Source organism: Opisthorchis viverrini (assembly GCF_000715545.1).
Source record: "Opisthorchis viverrini unplaced genomic scaffold opera_v5_26, whole genome shotgun sequence".
Taxonomy (NCBI): domain Eukaryota; kingdom Metazoa; phylum Platyhelminthes; class Trematoda; order Opisthorchiida; family Opisthorchiidae; genus Opisthorchis; species Opisthorchis viverrini.
Window position 1 is genome coordinate 2,341,388 of NW_008751683.1, and position 17,531 is coordinate 2,358,918.

Sequence of the window (17,531 nt, forward strand, 5' to 3'; positions counted from 1 at the left end):
CGTCTCAAGTATATATATATATATATATATATATATATATATATATATATAGTTGCATTGGTAGAACAACGTATCCAGGATAACAAAAAGTGAAATGGCTGCAAATCAGGTATGCCCGATACGAGAACTTCTGCAGGTTCCCATAAACGGCTCACAACGAATCCATTCAGGGCAATAATACTGGTACACTGGTAACAAGATCATTGAAGTTGTCCGAATGATCCGCCAGTGGTAGGCGTGTTCACTGTGTGTTTTTAAATACTGAAAAATTTATCCATGCAATTGTTGTCGACCGGTTTAGAATGCCATTGATTGGAATGGATAACTGACCCCGGTGCAATCCATAAACAACAAAAACAACAATCGTTCAGCTGTAGCACCATTCCGGTGCTTAACTGCCATGCCACCCGAAGGTTGCACGGGGGCTGGGATACTTCCAGGTTGCCGAAGCCTAGACAGAGGAATACGAGAGGCAGAAGTCGGGTTCGAACCACGGACCTTCCGGTCAGTAAACTCGCGCTCTTACCACTTGGGCCATGTCACCCTTGGTGCAATCCACCTACCTGTGCTGAGACTTAAAATGGCTCCGTATCCATCTGTAGCCTGCGTAAAATACTTTTAGTGAATATAACCTCAGTCGTCTACCCAAGATGCTCATCTGCCTCGATAAGACACTTCTATATAAGGGAAAATGAAATGACATTTGAACAAATGTCGGAGCGAAAAGTGTGTTGTTTGGCGGCATATTTAACATTGATATCACACAGTATCACGACCAGAGTTTCCAGTATTTCCACCGTAAAAAAGTGGTCTGCGTTGTCATTATCATCATCCTCATTTCCGACAGCATAACATTAGTTTACAAAACCGGTGCTTTACCACGGCACGAACATGGCTTAATACTATGACTTATTCTTAAGGAAATAATAAGGCGGAAGGGAATTAGAGCTAACCTACCGTGATCATTCCGAGACGCTTAACCTCCAAACACTCATCATGAACTCTGGATAGAAACTGACAAACACATCGCCATTGACATTGATTGGAACCCATATCTTGCAACGTCTCAAACCAAGTGCAGTTTGGAGTACCGGGGCCCCATCTGGGAACGTCAGCCGCACCGACAGCACGCAGACATCTTATAATATCCCTCATGCCCGTCTGCCAAATCAAATGTTTCCAACCTATTTAATGTGCCAGTCGGAATTTGGCACAAAAATCAGTAATTTCTTGGGCAAACAATGGTCTGGCATTCACAGTACATGGTATAATCATCACAGCTTCCCGTGCTGGACATATTCTTCAATGGAAGCCCCAGTTTCACAGGCATACACTAGCATTCTAACTGCCATGCTACAGGTTCGACAACACCACATCACAGAAACTATGGTTCTGAGACGGTGGTCATCAAAGGGATCCGAGTTCCGCTGCCGGAACAGGACACGTCTCACATGGAGCCATTTGAATACCAGAGTTTTGAAGGTCGTCCAGCATTTGTTTCACTATCTCGTCAATCTCGAAGTTAAATACGGACATCACATTTTGTTTGTAAGCTCTCGAAGAGCTATCTGTGTATGGTTTCATGCCTCCAGGTTAGAGTACAAAGAACTCATAATGTTTGCAAACTTGCCGGTTACTCCTTGATGGGCGAGAGTGTCAAGGGGAACAGACCGGTCAACCGATTCGAAGGTGTCTCGCAAATTCAGAAGAACTAAAATTGTTGGTCTTTTGTATGCATGGCGTTAATCAAGCAGCTGAGCATTAAAGCTTTAATCCATTCAAACCATATCGGGACGGACTCCCGACTTCTCTCCAGTCAGCGTGTCACGAGCCACCATAGGGCAACGAAGCACAAGTGACGCCAACAGTCTCGGTAGGACTGGAGTCAATCTGACATTCCCTATGATTGCTGCACTCCACACGAGTCCTCTATTTGGTGAATGGGTACCATTACCTATTCTTCCCAGTTGTCTGGGTCGGTCTCATTTCCAAAATGCAGGTAACGGATCAGACAATCGCTAATTGAGCACTTCATTCCCAGTTCCTAAGCTATTGGTCTTCATATTTGTAATGTATTATTCATAAGGTTGCTGAAAATCTATCGACAGCCCACGACCGGTTTCGCTCTGCTTGGGGCCCATCAAATAGGCGCAGTCCCCGGGTTTCCGTCAACATTATGTTCTGCTTGAAACCGAATTGCACGAAATTAGCGATTATACACTCATCTGCAAACTAATTTGGTTCTTTCGAGAGACTCACCTGGAACCCAGCTGAACCAGCAACCTTATGAGTAGTACATTACAAATATACGTGTATCGCGATATTTCAAATATCGTAGCGACTGAAACCTGAGGCGGCCTGGTGCAGCACATTCAGTTGCCTGAGAACATCATAAACGAGAGATTCAGCTGGGTTCCAGGTAAGTCTCTCGAAAGAACCAAATTAGCTTGCAGATGAGTGTATATTTGCTAATGGTCTTCAGTTCACGTGACCTTTGAAAACGAAAAGAGAAGTGATTTCGGTAGTGCATGTCGTGGGAATGCATATGTTTCCAAAACGAGCGACAATCAGTTATTGATCGCCTGCGTGGGTAACTGCTGGTGATGTGATCACTTTGGTTTCGTGGTTGGTGCGTTGTTAGCGAACACCATCTGGCCAGACGACTTCGGTGATTTGGTAAGTTGGTACTGTATAAAATAAGTCTTCTGTAGAGCACATAGAACGAAGCACTGTTCGCTATTGTTCATACTACTGAGTCCAAATGAATCCAACCAACCAAATGTGTTTCAAATGCGCTAAGTCTTCCCACTTGTGCTTTGATGATGACGTTAGAGCTACAGTCGGTCGGAGCGTGAGCGGACGACAAAAAGATATCGATCAACTCTTGCTTGTGGGACTGCTTTCCGGACGTTGCCAAACGAACAGCGCAGAGACGACTGCCAACGGGTATCCAGTCAAGAAAGGATCGTTCCACCTGGTGAATTCAAATGAAATCGAGGCCTGCACATCCTGCCACAACGGCCTCAGAATCGTCAGAGTTGCGCAGACAGACGGAAGTAGAGAGTGATGGGGTGGTTAGTTCAACCGCCGTGCTTGCAACTTGAATGCTTTTTTCCGATATTTGCACACGTGTGTGTCAAGAGAAGCTTGTTCGGTTCACTTCAGTGTGCGAACATAAAAAGCAGTCAGATAAACTGGGCGTTGATGCTTGAAGATTGATTTCTAGATGCCGGTGTGTTTCAGCTCCGGTAGACGCACAGATATTGCGACGAAAACCAACGTAAAACGAACGGTGTCTTTAGTCCTCACTGATGGGCGTACATGAAGTGACGAATTATTGGTGTGTGGGGAGAGGAAAGGAAATACGTGAAAGTGGAGAAGAGGAGTCGTCAGCGGCAGTGGTCTTTTTCGCTTATTTACCCTGCCATATTGAATGAACTAGGCGAACCGGCTGATGACACCACACGAAGGCCGGTCTGGTATGCCAGTATTGTCAGCAGTGTGCATCACGGTTGTACGTGGGTTTGGATAACACAGTGGCACCAAGCCTAGACAGGATGTGGAATTAGGGTTGTCAACCAAAGCATTTGGCTCAAGCGTCTGACCGTAATTCAGTGGTGCTTGGCAGTAAGTGCCTGTGCATTAGCACTTTTATAGAACACGTCGCCAGACAATTTACAACTCCCAACCTAGAAGGTCAGGAGACCGAGTTGTTTAGAGCCCTAACCATTGACTAGTCTAGTATGCGAAGGTCTACGCGTACCGTACACATATCCCACATTATAGTTCAAATGAGCTCAGATGTTTATATTTTGTCATAGTCCAGAATGGTAGGTAACCAATTCTTGATCGTCATGAGACAGGGTTTTCTCATAAGTCCCTTTGCTCCTTTTTTGATTGCATATTTTGCGAGTCCCCCTTCTCTCACAGCTGGTGATTGTAAACTGCCAGATATATTAGTAGTGTAATGCTGTCATTGATGTTGCTGTGATCGATGATCACGAGGAGGATGTTCATGCATTGCAATGTCTGAAGTAAAAGGTTTGAAGTGCGGAACCACGGGCGTCGCAGTGCTGCAAAAGGGCTTGGAACATGCAGATATAGGTCCGAACCCAGGTAGAAAACTAGACTTCAATTTCGAGCGCATACATGTGACTAAACGATTGGGTGAGTTTTCTAGGAGAATGTGACAAAAACGGTAGCGAGCAGAAGAGCTTCGCGTCTCAGTGTGGTGCACAGGGTTCCTTGCAATTAAGAAAATAGAGAAACGAACTCATCATAATTATTACCCCTCTTGAATCTATAATCTTATCAAAACACTGTTGTCAACGCGAAATAAGCAGTTTGCAACATAAGTGCTCATTCAGATAACATAATCCGCCGATGTTTTGGAGTTAACATGGCAACAATAAGACGTCATAGTTCGTACGTTTGAAAATGAAAATAAACAAACAAAATTAGAGTAACCTACCGGAGTACAAACAAAAACAGGCACGCAAATCAAGTAAGGACATCTCTTGTTGACCTATGTGTCCGTTTCACATGGGCGTCTAGTTAGACTTTTTATCATCGTTGTTTGCACTCAGTTGTAATATTCCCAAGGATGGGAACATCGAAGTGGTTGAATCGTCGGTGAAAATCAACTTCAGTCCGCACTGTGTGACAACAAATCTTTCGTTGCTAGAATCATCCTGCACAAGTGACTTGCCTGGCATCCATTAGGCCTGGCCAGGATTAGACCAATGATCCGATCTTCAAAATTAATTTCAATCACCGTGCGTTATGGCCGATGTACGCAAGATCTGAACGTTGTGGTTTATCCGATCAGTGTATACCCATTCGATGGTTTTCATTGAGGATGGAAAAGCTTAACGGAACTGAGAGTTTTGGAGGTCTCTCTCGCATAAATGTTTGTCTTAGTCATGACTGGGCTGAGGACTTGTACGGCAAAATTACGTTATATATATATTATAATATAGAATATGTAATATGTATAAAACTTTATTTTTGCCAAACCTGGGCCTGTAACGGACTTGATTTACTGATTAAAGTGATACTGAAAAAAGCGGATTCCGACTGAAAAACTGGTCGCTCTAATGTGTGCTGAAATTGCCGTTCAGTTTAGTTTTATTAACTGTTCCGACCAGAAGAATAGCTGTCGAATTTTGTTAATTCTCGAAGTGTGCATTAATTTAACAAGAAAGCATTGTAACCTCATCCACTGCTACGCCTGCTCATCTTCACTGACATCGACAGAATTTTATCAGCGTTTAATAATGATGGTTCTCTGCGTACAACAACGATTGATCTGAAAACATTATCGACGAGATCTTTTAATAACCACTCCCGGGTTTCCCTTCATGAGTTCATCAGGTAAGTTCAGTTCCGTAATCTCCATCAGTATGTATCCTATGTGAACACCAGATTTAATGTTCTGTTGTTTTTAGTTTGCGGAGAAATATTCGAACCTCTCTCCTATACCTCATGATTATTGGTGTAAACCAAGCCTGTTAACAAGATTTTCCACAAAGCAGACAATTTCAATCGCAGAATCCTATTGTTTTGAATCTCACCTGGTTTGTTTCTTCTGTCTATGAGAATGGATTAGATGTGCCGCCTCAATACGGAGAATTCTAGCTGACAGCAAATTGGCTTTGTCTACAAACATGTACATGCAACTCAACAGTAAATCAATCCTGAAACATGCTCTATGTAAAATTTAGTGGTTAAGAAACAAATGAAAACGGTACATAACTTCCATCGCATAAAACATAAGTACATAGGTGCTGTTCGCTTCCCACCCCATCGAAACACACCGAGCTACACCTCTGATTAAACCAAGATCGACTGTTTTGTGTGATATCACATTCCACCTGTGCGATATACTCCTTTCTATTCCCCATATTTGTTCTATTTTAATGGGTTCCGTTTTATCGCGTTCATATTTATATTTGACCGGAAGATAAATAATTGGCATGATGTGTGCGTCTGTCACCTCTCTTTTCAGATGTCGTCATAGAGATTTCTTAGCGGTAAATTTGCGCGCCAAGAGAGTCGTCTTGACTGGAAGTCAATTGATCCCCTTGGGCTTACCGCACACTCCACTAGCCCTTTTTTTTGCAAATGGACAAGTTCACCGATTCTCCTCAGTTGTTTGAAACAGCCTTTTTGTCCAAAATGCCAGTAAACACTTCTGACAAACACCAACTGAAGACATTGCACCCATCTGCTAACAGTGTATGAGAGATCATTCAGACCAGGCGGTCGGTGGCTGTTGAGAGGACCTATGCAGCAATAAACCTTCAAGACCGTGTGGTGCTCCAGGTTCACCTTCCAGGGTATTACTTCGGTTGTAGGATCCACATGCAGTACAGCGGCTGGTCATTAGATTTGTTGAGACCATTGGTACACCGGTCGTGGCATTCTTTTGTAGTCACGATGGCAGCGCCACTTTGCTCCTCAATGGTTGCACTCACTGGAACCTTCTGGGAGTGTGGTCGCGCAAATGAAGCCAAATCGTTTTTGAGCATTACCAGTAACTTGGAGTCTTGAAGGGTGGTCTCAAATCTTACAGGCCACTTATCATCTTATGTCCCCGATGTTTGACGCCAAAGCAGATATGAGATTCACCAATTAATCTAGCCTATTCGTCCAACTGAGCTGAAATTACGTCCAGACTACACAGAAAAATCCAGTTTATCACAAAAATTACTTCCAACTAATTATACAAGAGGAGGTGAACGTCACTGTCTGCGGAATTGCTCGAAAGTGCTGAAAATCGCCCAAATTACAACTCTCTAGTAAACGGTTCTGTTCATTTTGTCAGTGTGTGTTTACCTGGTATCGGAAAGGATGAAGACTCCCTACGGGTGAGAGAAATGATGATCTAATTACAGTTGGAAATTCGCAGTGGAGTGTTTTACTTCGCATGGATAAATTCATCAAAATTACCCTGTTTATATGCAAGAAGTAAAGTCGAGAAGATGGTTCACGTTACATGCACGTGTACGAGTATCACGTGCAGCAGTAGGTTCAAATTCGTGAAGACCGTTTGCGTTCGTAACTGAGCGTAATCTTCCAAATTCGTAATCGTTGTCTTCAGGCAAAATCTTATCGAACGCCCGCCAACAGCGAATTTCCGAATAACTGAGATAATATTTAGGCAATTAACAACATTCTTTACCGTCTATTAGGGGGGTGATTGCACTCCGTGTAGGCCGGAACGGACCTGCCTTCCATAAAGCGTCGAAAATGCATGATAGTATCTAAGAGAACATCCGAATATACTATACTTGTTTTGCATCGGTAATACATTTCGTGAGTAAAATGCTAAAGGGCGTTATTTAATATTGTCAGTCTTTTTTGGTCACGTCTAATAGCCTGGAGCTGGTTATCCTTCTTCCCTTCACTGCCCGAGTGTTGCTCGAGTGCAACTGATGCACTAGCAGGCTTCTGAGGTCGGCTGATCGTTGTTGACAGTATCGGAGCAAACGGTCCGTTAATAAATGAATAATCACAACCCAAGTCCTGCTTCAGGGAAGAGCACAGCTGATTGACCAAAGGGCCAATCTGTATCACCATCAGCTGACGGTGCTGTCAGTTTTGAGAAAGCAAACTCACCTTAGGCTCTGTGTGGTCTAGCAAAGGAGCATCTTTCCGTATTCGGAAACTCGTTTCACTACTCATCTGTACTGTAGGCATTTTGCCGTCTTACCATAGCACTTTCTGGAGCAAATTCCATTTCTGCTCGTGATCGTATCCTTTACCTACATGTCGTGTGAACGACATTAAGGCGTGTCTTTTCACTAGTCCACACTGTTGGAATTTCAGGGGTCACACTGAACCCATGCCTTACTCCATTCCTGTGACTTAGACAAGTGTTGCGTTTTGCGGCCGTAGGAATGCTTTGGCGTTGAGCTCATTTTATGTAAGATGGGCTGATTTCAGCATAATATTTGCAAATAACGTAATCGATGCTTTGGACATTGTTGTATGTGTTCTGCGGAAGAGTAGTTTATTTGCAGGACTGTATCCAACAACTACAGATGATAGGTTATGCTGCTCTAGTAACACAAGAGAGACGTCCTCAGGTTATTCATTTCATCTGCATTCTTACTTCGGGTTTCGCTTTACTGTTGGGCCCGCTGTGATAGGGATTTCTTGTATGGTGCCGGAACCCATATATCCGAAAGAAGTGCCGGAACTCTTCGGTGGTAAACTTCGAACCGTTTTCCGAGAGCAGTGATTTAGGCATCCCGTGTCTTGTAAACTAAGAATTCATACGAGTGACTAGAGCTGCTTTTCTCTTTTTCCATACTTATTGGATCTTAATCGAGTCACTTTATTAATCAGCTATATCCAGTATTTTGTGTCTCGCTTTGCAACGAGGTGGCAGTATTGACAAGAGCAAGGATTTTTAGCTTTCCCAGCATTTTTCAAAAATTGTCTCGCAAAATACCCTTTAGTTTTGCCGGTTATTCGTTGCAAAAAATGTAACCCTCCTAAATGACCTTCCAGTGAGTACCGCTGTTAATACCGGGATGTTTTCGGTGTGGTGCTCCTTCAGTATCGTTTTTTCGGAGCAACCAAATCAGTTGCGCATCACCTTAGACGACACCGGACCAGCCGTGCATTAGTTGTATGGTGTCATGCACAATAGCAGCTTTTTTGATCACCTCAAATTTTGTATGTATAAATAGATAAGATTGTTTTAAATTTTTTGGACTTCGTTTAGACCGTCTGCTGTGAGTGTCTATCATTCACGGGGCAGTGTTAACTCAAGGAGCAACTTTCTTTCGTGTTAGGCGTAAGTCCAATATAATGCTGAACAAATTACCCTAAATTCTGATGATGTTCTTTAATTGTCACACAGTAGATTGACACATTGTAAGCTGGATTCTCGAAGATACCGAACGCATACCTCCGGACGTTCAGAAGTACCATCAAACAACTTCTGAAGGTTTCCGACCTCACTGTTTTAGACCAGTATGAGGTGAAGAACTCGCTTGAAACTCGTGTCAGATCGTGCAGGCAGATGTGGAATTCAGAACATGTAGGCTAAGTGGTAGGATGACGTGATATCATTGGTGCAAGACGGCATTGGTACAACCAACGGGACTATGACACACACCCCTAGCTTTGAAAAAGGTTCCAAATGAATGCACTGAAATGCATTCATTCGAAGCGGTCACTTCACAAAAAGTGTGTGGCAAATCGTACTCAACCGGCTGTAATGTCATCGTCACCGATGGCCGATGGGTTCATCATCAACTTCTTCCGTTGGAAGAAGTTGAAGCTCACAGATATTTTATTCACTTCTCTCGGTCAATAGAGCATGAAGAAAGGAAGCACTAAGAGATGGTCGTTTGCTTGTTCGCTGAGCTGGGCAGTTCGATTGCATACGCTTCATCATCGATCAGGGTGACATCATCAGTGCGTAGCGTAACCCACAGCTACACACCACTACGCTCCCCAATAGTGCACTGATGATGTCACCTCGATTGGTGATGAAACGTTTGCAATCAAATTACCCAGCTCAGAGAACAAGCCAACGACCATCTACCCTACCTGAGCACTAAGGGATTCTCAATCGGCTGGAAATTCAATAAACTGAAGAGGACAGGGAAAGATCCATTGTAACTTCTATTCGCACAAGTTAAAATGTCACAAGCAAAGATCACGTTCTACGATGCACATTAATAACGGGACGTCCGTCAAATTTTCCAGGGACCAGTTTTTTTTTACCCAGTTTACTCCAAAAGAACATGGCGGTTAAGTGGGTGATCATAAACGTGGAGAAAATTCATCAATATTTTCACCGCTGAAATAACACTCTTCAAAATGCTTATTAACTGTTCCGTTTTTCTGTGACAGCTTACATCTGTTTTGTTCAAAATTTTATCAACAGCGAAGCAAGAAAAATGTTAACAGAACAATATGAAAAATTAACGTCAGGTATTTTGTTTTCAGAATTTTTAACAGTAGAACTTTTCTTTGAGTGACGTGCCTTAGTAGATGTTAGTTCAAGCACTAAACAAGCCCATGTAACAGTGAGTTTCAACAATTATACTGTCTTAAAATGGGACAAAGGTTTCCGCAATGATAAGAGAAACAGTTTCATAGCTTCACGTAAGGTATGGGCGCAAGCGTCGGGAAGCAATCCAGCATACCGTTTTCGTAGTGAACGAGCTCGTCCGTGAAGCAATCATTAGGTCACCTGTCTTCACTGTCTTTTGGGTTTGTGGATAGATGTAATATGTCTGACGAATTAATATTCGCTACCCAGAATTAGGAAACAATCCTGGTGTTTTACATTCTCTAAAGTTCTGAAAACGAGAGCTCTGTTTCATTTTAGATTTAAGTTCATTGCAGCATCATTTCAAAATGGTACTGGAACACATGGTCAGTGTAATCAGCATGACAGCGCCCTAAGATGCACTAAGATACTCTCGTTTCTTCTGTTCACGGTTGGGTATCAGGAGTAAAGTAAAACGCCAATGAAAGTGTGAATGACCCAGAAGTTTCACAGCTTCATAGAAGCAATATGTGTAGGATGAAAAAATAATTTTCTGGTATTTTCACCAACTAAGACTTTCTCCTGAGACTTGGACCAACAAGACACAATAAACAGCTCGGGCAGATAATTCCGCATTGAAAGCCGAGATTTGGAAAGTCTGGTGATTCAACTGATAGGAATTCAAGCCAGCGCTAATCAGATATCTACTTACAAAAAGATGAAGTAACTCCGGTCACTGGTCGAAAATAGACACACTGAAATGTGCCGAATAAAGTCAAGAACACCAGGACAAAAAGCTTGTAAAAAAGTGCTACCCAAAATCTGCTGCATGACGGAAACGGATGCTAGTTATGATGGACAACTGTACTGCAGTTTGCAAACATAGTGAATATAGCGAATAACCTGTTCCACTGGTGATCAAATGTTTGTCAGTTTAACGAAACTATAATTACTTGCGTGAATAAAAAGTATATTTAATCAATCCACAATACCAGTTGACCACATTTTGATCAAGTGAAGACTACCAATGGAATGCGCTAAAATTCACATCTCGCTATTCTGAGGCACCAAAAATCCGGTCAATTAGCTCATTAACTTGGATCCCGTTCATTTGAAACCCTATGCAAATATCCAGTGACTGAACAAAACTATTCAGAGATAATGTAAACAACTTTACAAAAACTGGTTTGTCTCGAAGTTACGAAACATTCATGGTCGCGTGGTACAGACCACGCTTCATACGAGCACTAACCAGTCGTCATCTTCATCATTATTGTCGGTTATACCAGATAAGGACACCGGTGCCTTAGTGCAGAAGCAATTTATATGAATAAAGATATATAATGTTTAATTCGGGCGGCAGGGACCTAGTGCTAGCCCGTCACAAGCGTTTGAGGTTTCTACACTCCCAGACCTCAGTCGGACGATCTGAGTAGAAACTTCCGACATGAACGTTACTGATATCGGTTAGCCACCATGTCGTTCACTGTCCCCAGTCAAGGGGCATCGTGCGGAGCAAACAGCATCAACAGCACTCATACTTTTCGTAACTGTTCAAGAAACATCAGAACCAACACACGAGAAGAGATGCCGTTTTAGGGTAACTCTTCTTAGAACATCGTTCCAGTCGAGCGAACGTCTTAGAAAAACACGCGCGACACCAACATGTTTACGATGCGCAGCTCATGTTTAAGCAAGTGAGTTCTTGTAAAGGCTTTACCCAAACCAACAAGCACACCGATGACCAGACAAAAACAAGCAATAGATAAACCAGTAATCTGTAAAAGAGCTTACGGTGCATTTAATAAGTCAAATGAAGTACATTAGGTATTAAAAGGTTAGACTGTAGACTTCGGCGTGTTCGCGTTTTTGATGGTGTTACAACTGACGAACTGCACTAAAGGTGTGATCAGAACTACTCGGTTTTCTTGGTTAAAGAGTTTGCTTTTGAGCATCTGGCTCATAACACAGTCCATTTCACGCATACAGAAGTGGCGACAGCATACCAACGTGTACAGTAACAAGTATTTCAGTTAGTCCAAAATTTGTAGATACTACTGGTGCATGCAGGTGTCTGGGGGGTGTGTGAGAAGCAAAATACCAACCAGAAAGTGTACGCTATTATGCAAATAAACTGGCTTAGGATAAACATTCGCAGCCTCTTTGAATGTTCATGTCTTGTGGTGTAACAATGCACCACGGAAGAAGAGGACTCGTCATTCTTCAATTCATGAGTGATTTTTGGGCAACCTTTGACAGCTGGAAATGCCGACAGTTTTAACTCGTGATCCAATAAAATGAAGCGTTACTCAGGAAGATGTTTGCATCCGACATCGATATGGTGCGCAAAATACGTATACTTTAAGCGTCTTTCTGACATGGCATTCGGAGAAGATTTCGGAGGGTTCAGTTTCCAAGGAGATAAGCTTGAATCCGGTGGAATTTTGCCAGTGAATCGCGAAATTTCTGAAAGGCGTTAAGAACATTCCGAAATTTCGTCACATAAGCAGGCGTTTTTACATTTATCTTAGGTTAATTCGCTTTCCTTGGTGACTCAAAGGTCGTTGTGAATTTTGAGGCTCTTACAAAACCCGAAAACTTTGGTCAGTTTTTGGAGGAACATCCTTGTATTCACCAAGTAACAAACGAACTCTCTCCAATAGGATACTCAACAGCATGAAAAAAACATTGGTGGTGGTTTTTCTGGACGGAGTAGAGACAAAACTATTGTATTTAGTTATACGAGGGTCTTGACGATATTTTATAGTTAAAGACGATACGAGACAGTCTCTTGTCTAGTTTTCAAAGGGTCTTTGAGTATGGAACGGTGTGCAATGTGAGCATGACTTCAGCATGAGATGGCATCGGACTTCCCCACCAAACTTGGGAGCGATATGGCTCTTCTTACGGTTGGCAAGCTGCCTGGGCAGCGCAACATCGCATCATGAATCTGAAGATTTTTCAGCTTATGAATCAATTTAGAAGCCCGGTACGAAAGATTAACGAAATTTTGTCCTTTACATAATCTTTATGACAGTGATATGCTCACAAAGCCAATTCGACGCTTTATCTTGATTGTTTTTTCTCAGACATTCTTTCCGAGTAGTTTGACTGTTGTCAAACTTCCCCACCAGGATAACGCCAAGAAAAATTCAGACAAGTGGAGGAGGATTTCGAGATTATACGGCTTTATTTTTTGTCAACCCTTGTGGATTTTATTCCGTCTGGGTTCCTAAAAATAGGCTAGTTGCATGCTCGGTATATAAAGCACCACTTCGAACCGCTGAAGCAAAGTAATTTGAGTATCACGCTGTAGAAAGACACTGTTGTTGGAATCGAAACAATGTCCCTTGCAAATCCCACGCAGAAAAGCCAGAGCGACAACGACAGAGAGGTGTTGGCCAGGTATCCCTGATAAAAATTGACAGCAGGTTCACCGCTGGGTTACGCAGCTTATGCACCATATGCTACAATGTTCAATTATGAACGAGAATATTTACTTAATCCCCGCCGAAGAAGCACCGAAGATCTCACGCCAACGTGAAACGGAATAATTGGTATTCCTACAGTTTACTGTTGTATGTGAGCTGAGATATTGTCATGGCACCCAAACCAAAAGAGGAGAATGAGTACGGTTCTCAACCAAAGCCTTTGGTCTAAGCACTTGACCGCCAGGTGTCAATGGTTGACGTGAGACCACTGCATTAGTGTGACTTTTAGGAAACGTATCTTTATCCAGCTGCGGGCCAGGAAGTCTCTGTTAGTCTGCTCTGTATCTAACAACCAGCCTGGTCTGAGGAATCCAACTAATTTCATACAGACAACCTCTGTAGGCCCAGAAGGTACACACAGAATCACATTAAGGTACCTTCTTAGCGTGTCATTTAGTTGGAGACATTTGATGATGTTCAAGTTTGCGCAGTCCACTGAAAAACAAAAAAGTTATTGATTCGCAACAGTTCTTTGACTGAACTTTGGAGATTATAGGAGTCTAAATCATTCGCTCCAAGCTCCATAACATTAGAATATACGACGGAAAAAGAAACTCCTACCTACCTACGTTGACATCGCTGTAGAATAATGAACTATAGGTTCTTATCCATTCATGTGCTATCCTACGGTTTGCTTCTCACGAATCCGTGGTTTTTCTCAAGGCTAGAAGTTTGTTGTTGATGGCATGCGGTCCTGAATCCTTTAAACAATTGTGAACCAGCAAATAAAAGCACCAGATTTTCGTTTGTAACAGGCTGTGATTGCGGTGCTCAACTTGGAGCAGCCCCTAACGTCCCTACCACTCCAAATAATGTTCAGATGTTGCAAGTCTCCAATGACTATTCACCGAATCTCCGTTTTTAAACCTTCGCAAATGTGGTAGCAACCGCAATTTTGTCTTAGATTTCGGCATACTTTAGAAGACTTTGGTAGGTCTTCAGGTGACCCCTTCCGTTTGCCGCATGAAAGCGCCCGAAACAGGACAGCCATTATGTATATTAGAAGTGAGATCCAAGGGAGCTCTAAGGTTTGAGCCTCTGGCTACATGTCTGAATGTAATGTCAACCCCCACCCGCATGAATACCAGTACGAGCCAGTTAAATTACCCTTCTGAGCTGTCACTTGGTAGATCATACAGCTTTCACCAGTATCATGAACTTATGAAGGCTGGTGTCGCATTCACAGCGATTCTTGTGTGAGATGGATCACCAGGTGTTTATACCGGACATGTCATGAACCTGGGGATTAGAATCACAGAACCCTGTGAGCCCTTGCGCTGGCATCCTTTGATGTTCAGGAACTCTAACCGCGAACAGTGACTCGTGATTGCCTCATTGCATTTGGCCTTTACAAAGACGATATTAGCCTTTACTCTGATTACAATGTACAACAGAGCATCTGTTCACATTTTATCGCACTTGGCTGTTTACCAGAGGGTTTATTCTCTAGATTCTCCTAAGTGTGGACAACCTAAGAGAAAGAAACCTTCCCTCTATCCAAAAAAGAGGAAATGCTGGAAAACTGTGAGACTTTATGGTACTTGAGATTATTTGAAGCGGAGAGGATTACCGACTCCTAGAGACAATGGACAATAGGTGACTGATTGAAAGCACCAGCTTCTTCTCCCCTAGGATGATAAACAAGCGAACAGCCTACCGACAGTAGTAATCTCGGCTAGTACGTCTACGGATTTTAAGCCCCAGCTGGATGTTCTTGTGCCATTGCTCTTTTGCCCTCACTCATTCTTCGGAAACGCTTTCTCCATTACATGCCTCATTAATATTAGCTTCTGCAGACCCTTCCTTTCCTGACTTGCTTTTTTCACCTTTCGCATAGCACTTCTAATTTTTACTTCCAGAGTGCAATTTGAGCTAGCCTACATGGGTTATAGTCAGCACAGCCAAACCTTCAGATATGTATGTTGTGCAGTAGACAGAGAATATTTTCGTGAGCTGTTGATGACCGCTTTATACCATTCCACAATAACACGAGCTGCACTAAACAGAATAGCTGATAGTTCTGTCCTCATCGCCCTGGAAGAAGCTTACGGGTGTAATAGAACCGTTGCATTTACTGGGCACTCACCTTTTCTCTGAATAATCACGTCAAATATGTATGATTTGACTACAAGTTGATAAGACTGTTAACTACGATATTACAAGTCAGATCCGAAGATATCTGCACATGTCTCAGCCATTTGGTATCCGTCATGAACAAGAATTGATCGGCAAAAGCATTATTACATGCAATATGGTTGAAAAAAGTGTAGTTTTCGTACACGATTTCAATCGCCGGTATAGCTGGATCCTGATAATGTCGTCCTGTCAACCTTATTGTTTGTCTCAGTTGGCGATCTGCCCAGTTTTGTTTGGCAGTTCCGGTTGTCCCTAACAACCGCGAATTTCTACGGAATGGGCCACAAATACCGTTGAAACCACAAAATACAACGGGAGACAATAACAGTGGTACATTGTGGTATGTCTGTCTTCGAATTTTCATTGAATAAAGGGTTATGGGTAAAGTCAGCCCCGAATAATTTCGTGGTTAAACACAAACCTATCGGAAGAATAAATATTCGGGCAAACTTGCCCGACATTCAAAAGGATTTAATCGCAGCATTACTGTTATTTATGTTTCTCAAGCTGACTTTCTAGTGAAGTGGTAACCCTATATTTTCGTTTTGGTGAGATGGGTAGACTGAAATGTCAAACATTCAAATAAAGTTTGTAGTTTAACTGAGCGACACTTCATGTTAAGGTCATTGGACACCCGAATGAAGTCCGCAGAAATGTTTACCTTTACCTAAAATCCCGGCACAACTACTGATTTCATTCTCTTTCCGCAGACTTTTTGGAATTTTGTACAACTTTCTGTTTTCTTGAGTACTGTTGGCTGCCATGAAGACAACTCTTTAAGGAAGCAGTTAAGAATGATGTCCAAATTACTTTTTAGAATTGTTACGAGGTTTCACAGCTAACCATCCGTAAATTTAAGCACTGCAAGAGTTTGAAATTCTCTCACAACAGGAAAATACACCTGACCGTGGGATGCGAGACAAATGTAAAAATATCCTTGAGCGGTTTGAAGTAGCGCTGCTTTCTTCCAGGAACGCCAACCTAACTAACATTTGCAGACAAAAGCCCTTTGAGAAGTCGCCTTTTATCACCTTTCACAAGCAGTCGCATTCTAATCAGAAATATTTATCAAGAAGACGAATGCTGGGATATATACCCCCCTCAGGCAACCAATTCGACGGTCAGACTAAAATCTACTTACTTTTATGAAGGCCATGCGGAAGAGGGTAAAACCGTTCTTTGTGTTCGAGAGCTTCCTTTGAGTCTGCCAACTCCTTGGATCAAGCCAATGTGCTGCCATCTCTCTATGTGAGTCGAGTGACTACACCAAGAACAACCGTTATTTGGGGCCCGTAAATCTGTTATCAGTTGACAAATTACATTCTTGCAACTAATTTTGGTGATATCCGGGAAGTCAACTGAATTTCTGCTGTACAATATTCTTCAGTTGAATAGGTTGCCCTTTGTTTCGGCTGGTGCAATATTCAAAACATCAGAGTGTGTTTTCTTGACATAACTAAAGACATCTCGATTATCATGCCGCCTGAAACATGAGACAGCCTATGTGCAGCAAACGCAGTCGAATGATACCATAACCAAGTGATTCAGCCGGAAGTCAGCTGAATTTCCAACTAAAGCCAACATATATTTGCTAAGCTGCACAAAATTTGTCTTTTTCCAGCGAAATATGAGGTTAACCGAAGCTCGGAACTTACGCCTACTTGACGAACCGCTCCAGGGAATTTTCAATAGCCTTATAGATGGTGACGCCAAGGAAAGTTCTGCTTTCATGCTATTGAAACTTATGTCTATTCAGAAAACCGATTATTTGTCACCGAAAAAGTTGGGTTTTGTTTCCAAACAAAGCAGGATAGAACTATAAAATGCCTGTGGAACCCTCTTTTGTGAGATACCGCCAAATGTGGCGCCAAGATCAACTGAAAGAACAA